The 21,937-nt window shown below is 39.3% G+C and overlaps 1 protein-coding gene across 4 annotated transcripts in view; it reads left to right on the top strand.

Annotated features, from left to right (window-relative positions):
- Positions 1–21,937, top strand: part of VTI1A (vesicle transport through interaction with t-SNAREs 1A) — a 236,113-nt gene that overhangs the window by 21,976 nt on the left and 192,200 nt on the right. The gene's annotated exons all lie outside the window — the stretch shown is intronic.

Raw genomic sequence — 21,937 nt, 5'->3', positions numbered from 1 at the left:
AGGTTTGAATCTCTCTGAAGCAGGCAACTTCAGTTCAGGTTCATCTGAAGCAGACGCTCACTGCTATTAACAAGCACCGATGCTATGACTGATCCTGTGTGCTTGTCGTAAACCAAGATGTTCTGTGCAAGATGTTCCATCTACAGTATCCTGTTTGCTTCAGTTTAAGTAGATGTGCACAGTAGCAGGCTGTGGGGGTGCATAATTGCAATCATATCTAGCAGCCTGGGCTAAAGTGGGAGCCTGATCACATTGCAAGCTGTTCTCTTCTACATGCATTTGGGGTGAGAGGGAATGATTCAGGGTGTCATGAAGGAGGGCACACCTGACAGATTGGAACATGGAAAAGGAGCACCTGACGCAGGAGAACCAGGCAGAGGGCCTTTTCGGTAGTGGCGCCCGCGCTGTGGAACGCCCTCCTATCAGATGTCAAGGAAATAAACAACCACCTGACTTTTAGAAAAAATCTAAAGGCAGTCCTGTTTGGGGAAGTTTTTAATGTTTGATGTTTTATCGTGTTTTTAATATTCTGTTGGGAGCTGCCCAGAGTGGCTGGGGAAACCCAGCCAGATGGGTGGGGTATAAATAACAACAACAGTAACAATTGTATTGTTATTATTATTGCAACATTTTGCTGCATAAATTCCTTTTTGGACTTTATTGTGGGATAATTATAATATTGTGAAGCAATTTCATTTGTGAAATTGTCTGTGTCACTTCCATTTCAGTTCTGGATTTAAGTTCCTTATGGTAAGAGCATATGGCAATGAACAAGGAAACATGGTAGCTTAGCCTGTTGTACTAGAAGACACTCCAGAGTTGATGGAAAGGAGTGTGGGAGAAATACTAGTGGGAAGACAGGAGGAATAGGTGGTCCCATGGGCAGATGAACGCAGTAGGCATATGTGCGAACAGATTTCTCCAAATCATCCTAAACCTTAACTACCGGTATTCAAAGTATATCGGTCTGGAATCCTCACTGGTGTTCCTCGATTTAGCCTGTATGTACCTTTCCCCCCATTGATTTATGAGGCTTTGTCTTCTAAATTTGTTGCATATCAGTGTTTCATTATTCCATTGTTTCATTTTTAAAAAATGTGGTTACTTAGCTTTTTTTATTGCATATCTATTTCTCAGCAGAATATTTGTTTAGTTAAATGATAAGAGTTTTGCATATCCAACAAGCTACTTATTCATCAGGGAAATTTTAATGAAATTGTAAAAATATAATTAAGAACACAAACAAAAAAAGTTTAACTTGCTGTAGGCATCTTTAGGTTGGAATGACTAGGAAAGGTTCTGGTTAATTAGAAGCAATTTGTTAGAAACCTGAGTCGTCTTTTTTTATTTCCTAGATTAAAACTCTGTTCCCAGCTGGATGCTTATAGGTGCAGGAAATGTAATTGTGAGAAGATTAATTGCAAAAAGACAGATAATTAGAGTTCATATGGTATGTCAAATATAGCTCAACCAAAAGCTTGTCTCCCTGTTGAAAGAAATCAGCTGAAATTGAAGTTGCATAATATTGTGTAAGAACATTTGTTGAGATGGCTATGTGCCAGTTGGTTGATCTCAATAAGGTTGGTATCAATGAGGATCAGCTGTAAATTCCCCAACATTTTGTTCTGAAGTCTTAGTTTAAATGAGGAATTCATCACATTTTCATTTGTTGTTTCTTAAAAAAAAAGAAAAAAAGCATCGGAAGCATCAGTTTGCTGTAAATTACTGCAGAATGAGTACCATTTCCTTTTAGGTCAATAACTTGCCAGACCATTGCTTAAGACACGTTGTGAAATATAACGGTGAAGGGCCAGAATCAGTGTTACAGTACATGCCTTGTGTTGAGACAGTTCAAGTCGTGTCCCTTTCATCTTTGAGTCAGGTGGGGGAACACCCTCATCTGAAACCATGGAGACGTGCTGCTAGTCAGTGGGGGCAGTACTGCTTTAGATGAACCAGTGATCTGACCTGATGTAAGACATCTTTCCTAAGAAAGTACACATAGCCAGGGCTAGTAATACTCACAGATTAACAGCCCAGTCCCAGCCATTTCTACTCAGATGTCTATATCTTTTTGAATTCAGTGGGGTTTACTCTAGGGTAACTGGGATTAGGATTACAATCAATTCAGCAGTCCACGTCTTTGTACTTAAGTACCTCTCACTCAAAAAATAAAATAAAAATTATAGCATTCTCTCTCATTTCCAAATACAGTGGTACCTCAGGTTACGAACGTAATTAGTTCTGGAGGTCCATTCTTAACCTGAAACCGTTCTTAACCTGAGGTGCCCTTTCGCTAATGGAGCCTTCTGCTGCTGCTGTGCAATTTCCATTCTCATCCTGGGGCAAAGTTCACAACCGGAGGTAACTACTTCCGGGTTAGCAGAGTTTGTAACCTGAAGCGTTTGTAACCCGAGGTACCACTGTATAAATATGCTTTCTCCCCCATCCATGAATTTGACATTTTTGTCTACCCTTGGGTGGTTGTGCCAGTTGGCAAACAGTATGCAATTTTTCAAATAAATGATTTGAAAATTCATACCTGTGGCAGTTTAAGTTATGCTTCTGGTGTTTTGCATTAAACCTCCCTGCATAATATTTAATCACACAGATTGTAATGGTGAAATGGTTTGTTGTTTTATGTAAATGAATGGCTTCTGCTTAACTTGCTTGTAGGTACTATAAAGTTCTCAAAAATCTCTGCTGCTCATGGATGCTGAGAGGATGCCTTGAATTTTGGGTTGAAATCTTCACCTTGTCCTTACCAACCTGAAAAAAACTTCTTGCCTTAGTAAAGAGTTGCTAACCCTGGGAAATACTGCTTTACAAATTCAACTAATGACCCAAATACAGCTTGTTTTGTTGTGTACGAGTTGTATTAAAATAACGCACTGTATTTGTATTGTCATTAATGATATGCTCATTTTGATAATGGAGCTGCAGTCTCTTAGCATGGAGTCCTTGGGGAGATGCTGCATTTTTTTTTAACTAAGTATTGTTCTGGCTCCTTTCCTTGATTGGCCCAGAAATAGCAATCAGCTGGGGAGCAGGATGACATGCCTCTTAGCAATCCCTTTTATCTTTGAGATGCGTATCAACATTGTATGCTTCCTAATGGAAGTGTAATTTAATGAAATCTATTGGGTAAACATACTTCAGATGTTCAAAGGAGGTGACAAAATTTTTGCTGGCAGCCAGGACCTGGCTGGTTTCCAGCTTGCCTTTAGCTACTATGCATATAGCATAGAGAGAGGCATTTAAAATAGAAATACAAAGTATTATATCCATTGTTGTCCTCCACTCACATTTATTTCCCTTAATTTTATTTTTGTGCAATGCTTTTTGTGCCAACGTATTTTGACATATAGCCTTTTCTGGTGAATTGTTAGATGTATTTGGTGAATGTATGTGTGTGTGTGTGTGTGTGTGTGTGTGTGTATATATATATATATATATATATATATATATTCTTTTTTTGATCAAAACCAAACACACACAACATGCTGGTTGATAATCTGGAACATAGCACTGAACTCAAGGGAGGTTGCTGGCACAAAGTGTGCTGTACACATCACAGAAGAGAGAGGGAGGAAAAACTACAATGCCTTTAGTTAGCAGTCCCGTGAAAGAGAATAACTTTCTCTGTAGACTAGTAAGATTAAACATCCTGATCTAAAGATTAGGAGAGACTGGTTTTGTTTTATCAATAATAATGGCTGGTGCAGAGCTATGTACCTTATTACATCTACAGCAGATGGCTGAATGGAAGGAGAAAGCTATTTAGCTACTGCATTTTCATCAAGAGGGGATGGTTGCTAAAAGAAGACTGTCGACTGTTGCCTGCATTGTGATTCCACCATTTTCCTCAATCCAAGTCGTATGGCCAGGAGGGCTCTAAGATCAGAGCCACAATTTTGTCACTTTAAGCATGTGTTACATTGGACAATTTATGACTGGTTTTGCTTAGATGGTATAAGATTGCTAAACTCATGGGGGAGTATTTGAAGAGAAATGCATTAGGCATGAGACATTTTTGAATATAGTCGGGGGTGTGTGTATTAAGCATGGGGTTTCGTCATCTTATGTAAGGTTTAGGGCAGGTAACCTTTCATTAAAGGCACCCATACTCAAGAGAATCTGGGTATTGCCTGGCACCTGCTACTGTTTCAGATATTTATGCATCAATAAGATATTGTTTATGCAGGTTCAATTTTTCCTTGATACAAATAGTACCACATATTTGATTGTTGTAAAAAGGTATCATTACTGAACTACCGTATTTTTTGCATCTTAACACTCACTTTTTTCCTCCTAAAAAGTAAGGGGAAATGTCTGTGCGTGTTATGGAGGGTATGCCTACGGGTGGCATGCCTATGGATTTTCCTCCTCTAAAAACTATGTGCGTGTTATGGTCGGGTGCGTGTTATAGAGCGAAAAATACGGTAATTCCATAACTATGAAGGTTAAACTATAATTTACTTATCAAATAATGAATTGCCAGGGTGCAAGATAAAAATGATAGAAATACTAGAGCTTAGTTGCCTACTATGAAAAATGAAAGGCCTTGGTCAATGAAATGGTAGGACTCAGCACTGTTTTCAGTTTGAGGTCAATCAAACTCCATGGATAGACAATTAACTTATTGCATTTGTATCCCAATCTTACTTCAGGGTGATTGAGACCCCCCTCCCCATTTATCACCAGAATAATCTTATAAAATAGCATAGGCTTAAAGGCAGTGGCAGGCCCAAGATCCATGGTTTGAGTGTGAAATTGAACCCAGTACCCCTGGTTGAAGCTGAAAGCATTAGAAGTCCCACAAGTAATATGTAGGAGAGAACTATAGAATATGTAGATTATGGAAAATATGTAGTACAACAGAGCAATTGTGGTTCAAAGTTTACATTTGGATATTTTATTGAATTATGTTCATTACACATTTATTTCATTGTCATAAATAGGTTAATAATAATAATAATAATAATAATAATAATAATAATAATATCTTTATTGTCATTGCCCCCTCTCGGGGACAACGAAATTACTTGGCTGCTCCATCCACCCAGGTAGGGCACTCCACACAAAATCAAAACAACTATAAAAACACTAATTAAAACAATACAGTATAATACAGCAAGGAAGATTAGATGACTTTCAAAGTCCAGACTTCCCATTCAGGGCCGAGATCGCTCTGGGGAAGAAGCTGTTCTTAAGACGGCTCGTTCTTGTCTTCATCGTCCTGTATCTCCGTCCCGACGGCAGGAGCTCGAAGAGACAGTGACCAGGATGCGATGGATCTTTTACTATGTCCAGTGTCTTCCTATGGCACCTTGTGGCATAAATCTGCTCTAAGGTGGAGAGTGGGCAGCCAACAATGCTCTCTGCTGCCTTAGCAACTCTGCACAACCCCAACCTGTCCCGGGTAGTACAGCTTCCGTACCACACACATAAGCCATAAGTGAGCACGCTCTCAATGGCACAGTGATAGAAGGCAAGCAGCAGTTTCTGCGGAAGATGGTTTTTCCTTAGAATTCTCAAAAAGTACAGTCTCTGCTGCGCCTTCTTCACAAGCCCCCTTGTGTTGACACTCCAGGACAGATCCTCTTGTAAGTTAGTGTATTTTTCATGTATTTTATATCAACTGTGTGGTATTAGGTTGTAAATGTATAAAGATGTTTCCTTAAGTCTTATACAGACAATGACCATTTTGCACACGGGTTGCATTTCTGACCCCCGCACATGCTGGTGAACCTTATGTAAGCCCACTCTGTCCCGTTATACCAGGCCCCCTTTTCCGGCCACTCCCGAGTTGCAGAGTTGTGTGTGTTTGCAGTTGCGTGTCAGTTGAATGTGTATGAATTGGTTGTTGCTTGTAGAGAGTGAGATGGTGGCACTCCTTCTGCCCCCCTCAATAAATGTCATTTATGCCAGGGTGACCAAGGCATTTTCAGTGCCATGTCCAGACCTGAAGCCAGACCAGAATGGATTCAAGTACAGTGGAACCTTGGTTCTTAAACTTAATCCGTTCCAGAAGTCTGTTCAACTCCCAAAACATTCAAAAACCAAGGTGTGGCTTCCAATTGGTGCAGGCGTCCAGGAAACAATAGTCAACAGCTGCATCGGATGTTCAGCTTCCGAAAAACTTTTGAAAACCAGAACACTTCTGGGTTTTTGGCGTTCGGGAGCTGATTTGTTCATCAACTTAGCCATTCAAGAACCAAGGTTCCACTGTAATCAGCTTCCTCCAAACCGCCCTGAAGCTGTGCCACCTCCACTGTCTCATGCACCTTACCCAGAAAGGAGTTATTTATTGCTGGGCAATAGTTTGCTAACGTTTCTGAGTCCAGGGTGGTTGTCTTAAGAAGAGAGCACAGAAATTCCTCCTTCAAGGCAGGTGGTACCTCCAATGAAGCACGTACCACTTCTGGGACCCACGTTTTACCTGTGTGTCAAGACAACTTACAACTGTATCATAAAAATAGTTTTAAAATAGTTTTTAAAACAGTACAAAAATAGCTGAAGGTTGTAAAACAACACAAAATGAACATCTAAGAGACCTTTTCACCCACCTAGAAAAGCTTGTTGAAACAAATGTCTTCAATTATTTCCAGAAATTACAGGCCATATTAGTTAGTTAGTTATTAGTTATTGGCCTGTATTGGCATAAATTTAAACAATTAAATCATAAAACCATACAAAGTCATCCAAATACATTAATAATCCAAACACATACAATATATAAAAGACTAGATAGCCACCATTGAATAAATCAGGCAACTTTAGATTTAGCTTTATAAATCTCAGCTAAATACCCCGAAACCATCTTGGTAGTTTTGGGAGAATCATCGCTCAACAAATATTCAATTACAGACTGTTTGTAAATCGATATTTTAAGCTGTAAAGGAGTCACAGACCATATTTCTACAGGTACGTTTTCCCTCAAAACAGTGTCAGCCACACTGAAAGCCCTACTCTGAGTTGCTGTGGAGTGGGCTTCTGATATTTTGGGGAATTGATTCTCCTGCAGAACAGTGACCTGCTTGGTATGTAAAGTAAGGAGTCCTTCAGGCAAGTTGTTTCTGAGATGCATAGAATCTTATACGTTAGTACCAAAATATTGAACTTGGCCTGGAAGCAGATCAATTTCCGTGTTGATATAAAATATTCTTGGGCCAACAAACCTCCCTCTCTCACACACCTGGCTTCACAGGATATCTCCTTGTGTGTTAAACCACAACATCCAAAATGACATTGTAAACAGGGATAAAACTCTAAAACTAAGCTAGGCATATAAAGGGTGCTTACTCCTGCTCCAAGTTGCATCTGAGCTGCACCATTGTCAAGAGAGTTTTAAGAAGTATCTGTCCCACATTTAGCAAACAGATTTTGACTGGGGCGGGGGATGCAGAAATTACTATGTGACAAAATTATTGAAAACGTAGAAGGAAGACTACAGTGGTACTTGGGTTAAGTACTTAATTCGGTCCGGAGGTCCATACTTAACCTGAAACTGTTCTTAACCTGAAGCACCACTTTAGCTAATGGGGCCTCCCGCTGCCGCCGCACCGCCGGAGCACGATTTCTGTTCTCATCCTGAAGCCAAGTTCTTAACCTGAAGCACTATTTCTGGGTTAGTGGAATCTGTAACCTGAAGTGTATGTAACCCGAGGTACCACTGTATTGTTATGTAAAATTCAAATAGCATGGTAAATTCACATGTACATTTACTTAATAGAAGTCTGTGGCTTTTTGTAGATTTGGTACTTTCTCTCCTATATGTAGGTAGTACACTTACCAGTACCATAAAACTTTTAATAGTGCTTTTTAGTAATGTATTGTACCTATGTATGTATTTTACTTTTGAGAAAACATTTTGGACTTGTGACTTGATGTATGGTTTGGGCACAGCATCATACATCTACAGAAACTCATGCCTTTCCATGTACCAAAAGTATGTGTAAATCCAACTGGAACGTCACTGCGTTTGTATTATGCATAACATCTAACTATTGTTGGTAGCCTAAAAACATGTAAATATAAGGCAATTTAGTTGGTGTTTACTCTGCTGTTTCATTTTATAGGATTGAGTTTCTCTGCAGTCCCAAAGTGCAATTGGCCATTAGACCCCCAGCTCTGTTTCAAGTGTTGCAACATGCTAAGCATGTCACTTTTGTCGCATCATTACAAATAGGGGTGCCAAGACAGCTAATGCATCAGATTCCCCAGTATGCAGCATAAAAAGGAATATTAGTAAGCAAAAGAGTTGTTTTATTTCATTCTAGTTCCTATATTTAAGCTCACTTGTTAATTATATGTTTGTTGGCCTGCCAAAATGTAGCAAAAAAATTGCAATTAATGATCTATCTGCTAGGTGTCAGCAAAGGTTCTTTTTAAAGTAACATTCATCCATGCATTCATATGGATTTGGTTTCAAGTGATGTGGGGGAGTGAAATACCTTTAAACTGGTTGCTAACTGTAATGCTAGTCAAAAGCTCCTGCTCTCAGCAATGCTGGAGAGATCATTATAGCGTCTGTTTGACTGAACACTGGGCTATTATTTTTGTTTTATGGTTACTGTATATTAATAACTATAAAATACAAAATGAACCAGCAAACACAACAATAAAGTAAATATCTTACAGCTGCAGCAAGTTAAAATTCCCATAGGCTGTATTATTATTATTGTGATGATGATGCCACTTATCTGACTGGGTTGACCCAGCTACTCTGGACAGCTCCCAACAAAAAATAGTAAAAACACAATACAACACCACACACTAAAAACTTTTAAAAATCACATAACTGTTTATCTGTTTGACATCTGCTGGGAGGGCGTTCCACAGGGCGGCGCCATTACTGAAAAGGCCCCCTGCCTCTGATTTTGTTTGTTTGTTTATCGAGTTTGACAAGATGTGCTGAGAGTTGGGAAACTAGAGATATTAATTGTTTCCTAACATTTGTATCTTGATTTTCCTCTCAGGAGCTCAAGGATGTGTACATTGTCGTCCCCTTTCCATTTTTATCTTCTTAATAGCCCTGTGAGGTAGGCTAGAGATGGTTGGTTGTTCAGACACCAAACTTGAGAAACTGCTCCTACTAAAGTACTTTTTGCTTGTTGTTATTTATCAGCATTGCCAAAGCTTTTGCTTATTTGCTGTGGTGTTTTTCTGTAAATATCAGGACTGTTAAACGTTGCAGAGAAAGCAAGGAGGCTGCTTTTCTGGCTTTTGCATGATCTGTAAATGATGTTACATAAGAACATAAGAAGAACCTACAGGGTCAGGAAAGTGGTCCATCTAAGCAAAATCCTGTTTTTACCCTATGTCCGTGGGAAGCTGGACATAGCACTCTTGCAAAGATACTATAACACAAGCATTTCTGTTGTACAAATACTTTTCAGTTTAGGGAGGTGCTAACTATATTACCTTTGGTTCAGAAGTGGTCCCTGCTGTCACACTTGCCTTTCTGCTGGGAGGAATGTGTGTCTACCTGTCCTGGTTCTCTTACTATCCTCCTTTGCAAAGGAACAGCGGACATTTAATCACTGCATCTAACCAGGTGTCTTACCTTGCTTCAGAATTGCTGTCACAATTTCTAGTGTGGGTCTACACTGCAACAACCATACATTAGACAGAAATAAGCCCCAATGAATACCATGGAGATTGTTCCTTGATCAGTATGTACAGGATTGCAGCTTGAATTGGTTACTCTTAAAGTTTCTGCATAGGTACAAAAAACTAAATTTCCAAGCTGATGGGAAAATATCACTCCCTTCCACACCTTATCTACTTATTTCCAGAGTGTGGAATACAAGGGAGGTATATCAAGGGGATTAGAACATGGGAGATCAGGGTTAAGTTCAAAACTTAGCCACAAAGCTCACTGTATGACCTTGGGCCAGCCTCTCTATCTAACGTCCGTCACCCTAACCCATCCCCTGAACCACTCTACATTTTGTAGTAGTGTATAAAGTGCTATGGAAACAAAAACAACAGTACTAACATCTTAAAGATGGGAATAAAAATATTGCATAAGCTTTTTTGGGCTTATTACAAAAGTTTATTTAACAATAAGTTTACTAGCCTTTAAAGTGTTTTTAGACTATTGTTTCATTTTTGCTGTAAACCATGGCAAATTGGCTAACCTCTGATTGAAAGTGTACCATAGGAATGTACCCATCAGCATACAATAAGCTTGTGGCAGAGAGGATGGGTTTTAAATTAGGTTTCAAGCTGCTAGGCTAGACAGGTTTGAGAGAGTGAAGAGAGTACAAGTGTGGTATAGTGGTTAGAGTGTTGGACTAGAACCTGGGAAAACAGGGTTCGAATCCTCACTTGGCCTTGGAGCTCATTGGGTGACCTTGGACCAGTCACTGCCTCTCAATCTAGCCTCCCTCACAGGGTTGTTGTGGGGATTAAATGTGGAGGAGCAAAGCCATGTACCCCACCTAGAGCTCCTTTGAGAAAAAGGTGGGATATAACTGCAATCAATCAATCAATCAATCAATCAAGTGTGTGTAAAGACAAGATTCTTGATAATTGACTTCAGAGAAGGAAAATGAGCAGTGGAGTAAACTATTACCACAACCAAATCTCCATAGCCACCACAGTCTTTTATCACAGGTTTGAGCAGGAGGGATCATGATGAGAAACACTGATCCTCAAAAATAAAGGGCTTTAGCAAGTGTAGGCTGCATCTGCCTCCTGAATCATTGTTATCTCATAAGATTAATCCACAACCAAACAGTAACTTCAGCCTGTGTAACTTCCTGTGAGGATAACATGGGGGAACAGAGAACCATGCATCTCACCTTGAGCTGTTTGGAGAATGTGACAGTCATGATTCCCACGCTATCCTAACAGCTTAACATAAATTCTGTCAAACCCCATCCATTTTGTAAAAACAAGAGTTTGTCCAGTGGTGCTTGCTCATACAAAAAGGATGGAGGTCGGTGAAGCCAAAGCAAATTAAACAGCAGGACTGCTCAGGAATCAGAGCCACTTCTGAGGCCCAGCTGCTTAGGTGTGGCTTTCAAGGAAACAGCTCTGAGCATGATCTGAGATTATTTTGCATAGGTCTACCCTGAGGCAGACCTACTAACGTTGTACTACAGCTGTGTGCTAATTCCTGTGTTTTGATAGGTTGGAATGTCTTCGTGGTAACAGGAGGGGGCAGGAACTTGTGGAACAGCTATGGCTAACACTAGTAAAATGCTGGTTTTTCACTTAGTTATTCTGTTTGGAGGACAGATGAGAGGAACCTCTGACTATAACAATCGTTTTGGATTAGGATTGTATGAGCAGTGTAGAGAGCTGATTGGCCAGAGAGCAGGTGATATTTTGGCCTTTGCAGAATTCAGACAAAGCAGCAAGCATTGTTGTAGATTGAGAACAGGCAGATATTGTGTCTTCTGGGTAGTAAAGGTTTTTGAACCTCTTAAATTCACCCTTGACACCTCCATCGTGTTTCCCATACCTCTCTTTTCTTATTCATGGGGCCCCTCCTGACATCCTTTATATACTTGCTTGTTGAATAACTTCTCTCATCTTCTTGTGTTGCCCAGTTTGTCAAGAAGAGGGGTGGTTGTATTATTTCACAGTTACAAAAGAAACCCTCTGGAGCATATATTTTTCAAGTGCCATATGGAGGCTGGAAGAGGAGCGACAGAATATTGTAGAATATATGGAATGGGAAGTGTGACTTGCTGTCTTTGTTAATCTCTACCACTCTAAAAAAGAATGCTGTGGAGAGGTAAAATCTCTCCAATAATGTGATTATAGTTATCAAACCTTATACATTACTTACTATTAAGATATTAAATACTTTTATTTGAGGTGGAAAATGCAGTGCTTTCTATTTCTTTGAAAAAAAATTGTACAACTTCAGTTAAGAGAAAATTATTTTATTTCTGTAATGGAAGCAGAAAAAATCACATTACTAAATAGCTTGATTTTTGACCTTGTACACGAGCCTGTTGATGAATGTATGATTGTTACATAAAGTTTCTTTTTTTAAAATCCCCATATTATCCATTAAGCAGGATGCTAGTACCCAAGGTCTCTATCAAGAAACTAATGCTTGTATGAAAATGTTTAACTATGTAATGTTGCCTTTTGCATTTCTGTCCCTCATCAGTGATTTATTATGACTTGGGTGGTGTCTTTCTATGTGCTGTGGGTTTCCCCCCTTGTATTAAGTAGCAATATATCTCAATATTTTCTGTTTAGTTATTTATAGAATTTCTATAGCTCCCTTCATCTGGGGATCACAAATATTTCTATTTATGCCTGAAATAATGTAGACAATATGTAAAAAACACTGGTGAAACACAGTGGATAATTGTAGATTATACTGGCTCAAGAGTTGACTTTGCCTTGTAAGAAGCTTTCTTTTGAAGCCAATAGATTGCTTGTTAAAATCTAATTGCAATGGGTGACAAGCAGCTTTGGGAGTGGGGGAGTCACAGCAGAGGATGGGTGATTTCAGATGAGTCACAGAGCTAAGGAGAGGAAGTTAACCTTCCCCTCCCAAGCTCACCTCTTTCTCAAAAAAACCCCACCCATCCTCCACATCAGTTGAGTTTTAAAAAAGTATTCTATTGGCTCCCACAGAAGGCTTCTTTCAAGTGTAATTGTAGTCATGTGTGTGTGTTTTCATTGAAGGTCACAGCTGGGATGGGGAGTTTTAACCTTCTCACCACTGCAGTTAGGACTAAAAAAACCCCCCTCCCAGCTGAAAGTACGATTGGAAAAATGTTAACTCTCCTAGTCATATAACATTTTAAGAAGGTCCCCTCCCTCTTTCTGGATAAAAAGCTTCAATATTCCATAAGGTTTCCTTAGTAGATACTTATATTGCCCTGTTTATTTTACATATATTTCTAATCCAAAAAGTGAGAGACTTCTGGCAGAGACCTTTCTGCTGTATAAAGGAATTGTGCATTCAGCGGTTGCTCTATTTCCTGTGTCTTTCCTGGACAGGGGCAGTTCCAGCTGGTTGGTAGGTGCAATAACTTTTTTTCAGGCTGAATGTTGCTGTCCATTTTGGGCTACTTTCCAGATTGCATGTAATTGGTGGGTGGGACCAGATGCAAAAATGGCTGTTACTAGAGCAATAGGTGTACAGTAGACTTCACCCCAACCATGCAAAAGTGAGAAATTTCTAAATACGCCCACATTTTTTCATTCAGAAAAGCAAGGGGCATTATCACCATTCAGGAGCATACGTTGTGAGCCTAATGCATGGCCAGTGGATTGTTCCACAGCCTAAGGTACAGTGCTGTGGAAGAGAGATTTCCTCATTTCAATGCAAAGCACCATGGATGAAATATTTAATCATTTAAAGTCTTTGTTCCAGGTGAAAAGGCTTCTGTGAAACTTGTCTGTGTCCTCATATCTTCATTTGGCTAGGTGAGAGGAAAACCTGTTGTTGGAATGCATGCTTGTAAGCGTGTTCACACTGATGAGATTCAGATGCCTAAGATAAAGATCGCTAATCTGTTTGGCAAGAGGAACCATCAATTTGAAAACACTTTTTTCATAATTCTGCAGTTTTTGTAAAACGTACAATTGGGATGGCATAGTACTTGGGACTAGCTGGGGTGGTGATGGTTTTCCTGTCTGTTTTCCTCTTTCCCCCTTCTTTCCTGTGCTTGTCTCTTAAAAGTAAAACAAACAAAAACAAACCTTTCATTAGGTGGGGTGTTTTTTTTGCCTTTTTCTGTAAGTCATTCTCAATACTTTTGTTCTCAGTACTGTTGGGGAAATGGTCAGGTTGACTCCTATGATTGACCTGATTTTGTGGAAGGGATGAAGACTCCCAAGGGCATGGAGCTCAATGGGTCCCATAATCAACACAGAATGGGAATGCCGTTTTCTTTGGATTTCCTGTTCTGCCCTCTCTCTCCCTTCTCATTTTATTAGTTAGTGACCCCTCTCCTTCCTTCCTCCCTCTCTCTCTCTCTCTCTCTCTCTCTGTGTGTGTCTGTGTGTGTGTAGCTGGTGGAATCCTTCCAACAACCCAGCATGGCTAGTGGTGAGGGATAATGGGAGAAATGCAACATCTAGAGGCTCACATGTTCCCTATCCCTGCCCTAGACAATGTGATAATAGAAAATAGGTGTTAACAATTATAGTGCCAATGCACAACTGATGCAGAATTGTTGTGCTGCTCTACCATGGTGCTGGGCTCACAAGAAATACTGAAAAATAATGATGAAGTTCTTAATCCTATATATGCTTTCTTGAGAGTAAGCCCCAGTGAACTCTGTGGAATTTTATTTTGAGCAGATATGCATAGGATGTGCTGTAAGTACATGATTGGATAGAAAAAGTCAATCTGACATAATTCATCAAGCATTTAGAACTTCAAGTAAAAATGCTACGGGTTTTTTGTTTTGGTTTTTTAAACCAAACATGTTGAATTCAACTTTATTTTGACAAAAACATACAGCTGATCAATTCAATCTGTTAGAATTGCATCACATCAATATAGAAAATAATTTGCAAAGAAACCATAGGTGAGTTGTGGAATATTATATTTTGAAATATGCCTGCTTTTTTTGTATATGTCCCCTTATTTGAGTAGTCATTGTGTGAATTGTATTAACCAACAATAATAACTTAAGTTGAGATGTCATGAAAGTATACCATTCCTCAGTTATTTGGCTGACTGCTGGAAATATATTGAACCAAGATGAATGGGCTAATGCGCCATCTTATTATTATGAACACTGCAGAATACCAGTGATTAATTTAAAGCATGTGATATGGAAACCTAGAACCAAAACTGAATAGAAACGAACAAGTCTGAATTTTGCTGTACAGATGTGGGCGGCTGATAATTTTGGGCACCTTTCCCCATCTACATCTCATTTACTTACTATGTGGAATTGGTCATGTGCCATGAAGATTGTTTCTCTTCCCCTTGCTCTTCCCAGCTTTATGTTGTTGATGTAGCTGTATAGCTAGTAATTTAACAAAATACTGTCCACCAGGTGTGGGAAAGAGTGTATTGTAATACCAGATTGTTGCTTAATTCATATGCAACATAACCTAGCACATGGAAAGTATTATAAATCTATTTACCATGTGGCTGGTCTGATGATAACATTGTATTAAATTCCCAGGTGAAGCAATTTAAGCAATTGCTTTGCCATGTGTGGCCCATGGAAATTAACTTCTCATATGATTTAGTAATAGGCTAACTTCATTGTTATGCTCAGATTAGTAGTTTAGCAGAATTCTTATAGTTGTGGCTACATGTACTCTGCTACACATGTAAAATTACACACTGGGGTGGTGCTGCAGATCACAGTTCTTAATTAGTTTAAGCTGAATTAATTCATTTCATTTCTAATTTAACTGTGTTTGCCTGTGAATATATTCAGTTCAGTTGGGAAATGTTAAGACTTGGGTCAAGCAGACAGATTGTTTAAAGCCAAATTGCCAGACAGAACTGAGCAAGTGTATCTGTTTGAACAGGGCTTTAAGAGAATCAGTATGCAAAAAATCCTGTTCCTTTACCAAGTGATGTCTGCCTGGAATCAAATTGTTCCTTGGTGTAAGGTCTGTGTATTGTGGTACATTTAAAGTAGCTACTGGAATAGTCTTTGAACAGTCTGAGCCTGCTATCTGTGTTTGTGTGGACTTTTAAGGTTATGGATGATTATAAACCAGACTTGGTGGCTTCTTTGCTCTGTGTTCTGAACCTCATAACAAGGTATAGTAGGTTTAGTATCCAGAATTATGAAGCCCACCTACGCAACTGCATTAGGCTTGTTAAATCAATAACCATTTTACTTCCGGATTTGAGGTCACATCTCACCAGGTTTTAGCCCACTTCTATTCGGAATCTGAACTTGGTGTATATTTTCTTCACCTTTTGGTAGGATGGGTGTGATAACTGACCTTATAAGCTATTGCACGCAGACCATGGTAATGCTTGTAAACTTTTGTGTTCACCAAACTAAACTATGCCTAGAACTACAAAACTCAGCCAGCTGACCAATCCGTTCACTTGAGGAAAGAGTGCATGTCTACTTCTAGGTTGATTTCTTTGGAAGGGCAGTGAATAATGTCTCATATCGTCTAGATGGCGCTGTACATTTGGTAGGCATTTGAGTTTGCAGTTCCAGAGAATTGTCCTAAAGACTTGGCTCATTTAGCGGGTATCCGCTCGGTTTTCATAATGCTTTAAAAATGCAGCACTCTTGGTAAGCTGAATTGAGATAACCTTGCCCCTTTGCTGTGCAAAACTATACCTTTCTCTTGAACTATAAGCAAATCGTATGTGTATTTCCGTGCCTAGTAGAATTAAGCAGCACTTTTGTGCTCACAATGCATCTTGCGCGCGCACACACACACACACACTCGCACACACTCACAGAGTCAGGAGTGCTGGGACGGGACTTGTGTTTGACAGCCCTTTGCTGGGCAGAATCTGTATATAGGAACTCTTAAGCTCATATCGAGCTGCCCAGAAAAGGCACTGGATTACAGAATCTGTAAAGCTTCTGTCTCTTCCAGAAACATACATATAAAGTAGCAGTAGACAGTGGTAACTGACAACTAAGACTAAAAATGTTGACAATTTCTTGATTTGCCTGGTTAGCTTATGTATAGAAGTCATTAACTATTTATAAAATGCATTATGAATTGGGTTCCTTCAAACTGTAGCAGTGTGTGTGACATTTTCCAGCACAAACTATTATGCCTGCATTTGGCTACAGTACAAATTTACACTCAATACAGAATGGTGAAATTAGGAGCATAAAGCACCTTTTATAATTGTTACAATAAAAGTGAAATCCTATACATGTCTACACAGAAGTAAGTCTAATTGAGTTTTTCTGGCTTACTCCCAGGTAAGTGGGTATAGGATTGCACTGTAGAATTTGTTCTACTGCTATTTCTAGTGATGATCTGTTTCACTTAGGGGTGCTAGTAAGATTATTTGAAGTTATTATTTTAAAGACAAATGAGAGTACTGTATTGATATTTTAGCTAGATTCTGAGAGAACAAATGGGCACTTTAGTTCAAAGGCCTGGTCTTTTATGTGATCAATTCATTTTGGGATGAAATTGTGATCAAAAGTAGTATCAAATTATTTATTAATGAATATGGCAGAGTCGGACCTAATTGTAGTCAAAAGGTTTAGTTGTTCTATAAAACTGCTTCTTTTATAATTGAGAGAGATCATGATAATAAAGGGACCGTGACAATAAATGTTAGCTTTGCTATTGATGTAGATTATATTGAACTAAAACAAATTTACAACAAAATCTCCATAGAACACGAAGCTCTGTCAAAACATTGTAATTTTTTTTTTGCAAAGTGAACAGATTTCTGTTTCGATAGATGCTGTTTTATAGACCCAGTGACCACCTCTAGGTTTTATAAACTTGGGATAAGGCAGACAAGTGCCAGAAGATGCCTGAAGAATTACTACATACATTTTTAAAAAAATTGAAATTACTTGTTGCTAGTGCTATGTTTACTTATCTGTATAGCAAAAAGTATATTTCAAATCCAGGGGTCAACATATTCTAGTTTAGCAGCCAGCACTACTTTTCGTAGCTGCATATTTTGTTGGCACTCACAGAGGAGCCCCATGGCTTCATGATCTCTGTTGAATCACCACTGCTTCTCCCATATGTCTATGTGAACTTTTGCACTTGGAAGCCTGTTCTACTTTTGTAGAATCCTGGTCAGGGTTTCAAATTGCACATGGAGTGAACCTGAGTAGAAAAGGCTCCCTGCTTGCAGATGTTCAATCTTCAACATATGGAGAACTGAGGGAGGACTAATATTTTTTATTGATGATGATATCTTTAATTTATTAATTGCTTTCTACACAATCTATTCAGTGCAATGTACCATAAAAACTGGGGGGGAAACAGTTAAAAACTGAAAAAAACAGCCAATGCAACTAAAACAATACAAAATAGACCCTCCTGGAAAAGACCCATTTAGCCAGCTAAGAAAGCCTTTTGGAACAAACATGTCTTCAGCTGTTTCCAGAAAGTGCAGGTAGTGGGAGCCTGTCATATCTCAACAGGAATGCTGTTCCCCAGAACACAATGGCCAGACTAAAAGCCCTGTGCCAAGTTACTGTGGAATAGGCTTCTGATATCTTCAGAGCTTGCAGAAGAAATTTTCCAACAGACTCCAGTGATCTACTGGATATATAAGAGATATGGTGGTCTCTCAAATAACCTGTTCCTGTTCCTGAACTGTATAGGAATGTTAATACCTATATGTTAGTACCAACACCTTGGCCTGGTTGCAGACTGGGTGTGCAAATCTTATAAGCAAGGTGTGATACGTTGGTGACAGTTTGTCCCCACAATCAACCTAGCTGCTGCATTTTGCATCAGCCGCAGCCTCTTGGCTAGAATCCATTGCAGTAATCCATCTGTGAGGTTGCCAGTGCATAAGCAACAGCGGTCAAGCTACCCCATCCATGAACAGCCATAGATGCTTTAGCAAAAGGCCCTCAGAGCCACTGAGGCAGAAGTTGGCAAAAGGCAGTCCTAGCCACTGAGGTTACATGTGCATTGAGTGACAGAGGTGGTTTCAGGAGTGCTCCCAAACTACACATTTGTTCCTTCAGGGAGAGTAAGACCACATTGAGGGCAGGCAATTCACTAATTTATTGGAACCAGTCCTCAACTGCATCCAGATGCTGCATCCAGATACTCAAGGCCATTCCTGCTTCAGATGTAACAAAGAAATAGAGTTGGGTATCATCCCCCTATTTATGACACTTTGCTCCAAAACTCCTAATGGCTTCATGTAGATGGTAATATCCCCTTTCATGCAGTGGTAATCTCACGAGATGAAATAAGTACTGTTTCAACCTTCTCCAAAGCCCAGCATGATGAAATATTCCCCAACCCTTCTCACAGGAACTTGGAGAGGGCTGGGTTATTATTTCATGTCACAGTAAAATATACACCTGTCTCTGAGGTTTCTCCCGCTAATGCTGGGAGGTGTGTGAACATATGAAGCTGCTTTAAGCCTATTCAGACTCCTGATTCATCAAGTGGCTACATTCTAGTTCAATACCATCTACTCTGACTAACAGTTGCTATGCAAGGTATCAAGCTGTGTCTTTTCTAAACCTACATCCTAAGATTCTTTAAGCTGGATATGTGGGAAATTGAATCTGAGACCTTGCCTTTGCAAACCACATGCTTTATCACTGAGCTACAGCTTCCTCCCTGTTGGAACCTGGTGGAATGGCAGTGCCTCTGACAACCAGGTTCATAGACTTGGTCAGATCCCCTTTAGTTACAATTGAATTTCCATGAGCCACCCAGTCACAGTACTGAACCCAAGCTACATGTCTTTTGTTTTTGTAAAGAGCCTACTTACATATGACATTCTTCATGTCCAAAGCAGCCACAATGTAAGCCAGGGTCTGCCTTGGAATTCTTGAGCTCTTACTTACTTCGCCAACCCTTTATTAGGAATTACAAATTCTTGAGCTCTCCTTGAGACAAAGAGGATGCTGGGAGGAAATTGTGGGAACAGCACACTGCTTGCTTTTCTCAATCTGTCTGGGTTTTTTTTTTTTTTAATTATCTCATGTGTAATTATGTTTACTCATCTTCTTCTCAGTCCCTAGAGACAATTAGCCACTCAAGAAGAAATAATAAAATAGATAGACAGGGGGCAGTTAGTGGCTTCTGCTTCCCTGTGTGTTTGCCTGTTATCCCCTCTGGCCTTTACTACTTTTCTCTGAGGGAGCTTTTGAATTCTCAAGAGACAGAGCCTGTTTTATATGTGACTTGCTGTGATCAGTGTAATGTGTATTTAGGCTGTAAGCCTTATGCACACATGCAGGCATGCACACATGCACACACACCCATTTTCCTTGATGCAAAAAGCACTTGTTCCTTTCCAAACCTGGACAGTGAATTAAGAGGAAGTTAAACTAAAATCTTTCCCAGCTCTCTCTGTGTGTGCACATATGAGTATACTCTGGTGCAGGCTTGAAAAAGCACACACAAGTTAGTCCAGTTGCTTAATGGGCAAACCTAGGGGCAATGCAGGCTATTTTCAGATCATTGTGGTTGCATATCTGTAACAGCACAAATACCATTGCTATTGGTAGCTATTGACCGTGTATGGTTAAACTTAATCTTAAACTGAAAATCTTAAATGGAAAAGAAAGATTGAATCATGTATTGACATGCATTTGTAACTTCTTTCCTTGTCTGATGTATATCAAACAAAAAATAGGATAATATCATAATTGAGCAATCTATGCCAATTTGTTGGCTTTTTGGTGAAAAAAGAGAAAAACAAAACCCATCTCCATATGATATTCTTGCATACTGCAGAGTGTTTTAGTCCCCCATAGTGATGAAATGAATAATTTAAACAGGCAGCTCTGATACCACAGCCTCTTTAAAGGTTCCCATTTCCTTTAATGCTGTAGAGACTGCTTTTACTTGGTTAATATGAAACTGCTGTGTCTGAGATATCCAAATAGTAAAAAGGGGGTAGGATATGCTATGTCCATTATACAAGTTCTATGGTTTGTATGACTAAGGCTTTAGTATATATACTCTGTTGAATACTAGGGGTTTCATAATGTTAAGGGTGCCACAAATAACCATTGAAATTAAAAGAAGTCTAAAACTTACCGTTTACTTGCTTGGTGAAGTATTAACTGCTTTCTCATTTGGCATTTTGTTTGTAAATTGATCGGCTTGGAAGTTTTTCTTTTGTCTTGAAAGTTGAAAATTGATACACTGTATCAGATTTAAATTCAATATATGCATTCAGATTGAATTGCCAGCTAAATCTGCAAACCTGTTTTCAAAGAAGGGAGAAAAATGTAAAACATTGGAAATAAAATTAGTTTACATTCTGCATTTTGAATTCAAACTTCAGCTTTAATCTTGCTTTCAAGGGTGGGGGGCACCAAATTGTAACAATTAATGCAGTGTGGTAGCTTGAGCACAGACCAGTTCACATGAGGGCCAGGAAAGAGTGAGACCTTTCAAATATTGTGCTTGAAAGTTTAGTTTAAAGCTAGCTTTTCCCCCAGTGATGTTACAATTTTTCAGTTTTTATGTAATAGGTTTTTCATATGCTTGGCTACTGAATGCTGTTACATGCTCAACTTTCATTTGGCATATTCCCAGAAGCTAGCTAGGTGTCTTGCATGGAAAGCTCAATGTTAGGATTCCCCAGTTGCCTCATACACCATGGGAAAAGACCAAATACATCAAAAGGATTTTGAACAAAGCTGCAATTTTTATCACATCTAGTTTAATCCAATAAGAATTGCCCGGTATGATGCCTTGCAATCTAATCTGTGTTAGTATCCCGGTGCAGGAGGGAGATTGTTTAATCATGGATGCCTGCTTCCAATTGAGGAAAAGGCAGTGCACTCAGTTCTCCCCAAAGCAGCAACTCATGAAGATCTCTTACAGTCCAGTTTAGCTGAATCTCTCCCCCCCCCCCCCACAAAAAGCTAACCCTTGTTTGTCTGCATGCTTTCTTCCCTTCTGGAGCACTGAGTTCACTATGTGATTATAATCAACTGGATTTCAGGCTTTGTGTTCGGCCTTTTGAGACGTAGCAGTTCTTTGTTTAAAAGTTTTTTAATACAGTACAGTATAGGAAGGAAACTGAACAGGATAAAAAAACAAACAAACCTCTCCCGGTCTTATTGATTTGTTGTTTTGATATTTGCACTTCCATTCTTGGTATAGCTATACCAAATATAAAGATTATATTGTAATTCCTGCTTGCTCTCCAATATAAGCTCACTTCTCTGTGACCTGGCGTATATCCAAGTGGTTCACATAATCAGACATTTGGTTAAACAGAGTTAGGGAAGTGTGAAATGACATAGGGATCATTTGATTTGAGGGAGGGAATTCAGTGAATGAAAATCAGGATTTGGGGCTTGCCCCT

The sequence above is a fragment of the Podarcis liolepis genome (assembly GCF_965112155.1).
Source record: "Podarcis liolepis genome assembly, chromosome: 5".
Taxonomy (NCBI): domain Eukaryota; kingdom Metazoa; phylum Chordata; class Lepidosauria; order Squamata; family Lacertidae; genus Podarcis; species Podarcis liolepis.
Note: the sequence above shows the minus strand (reverse complement) of the source record. Positions and strands in the feature narration are given on the sequence as shown.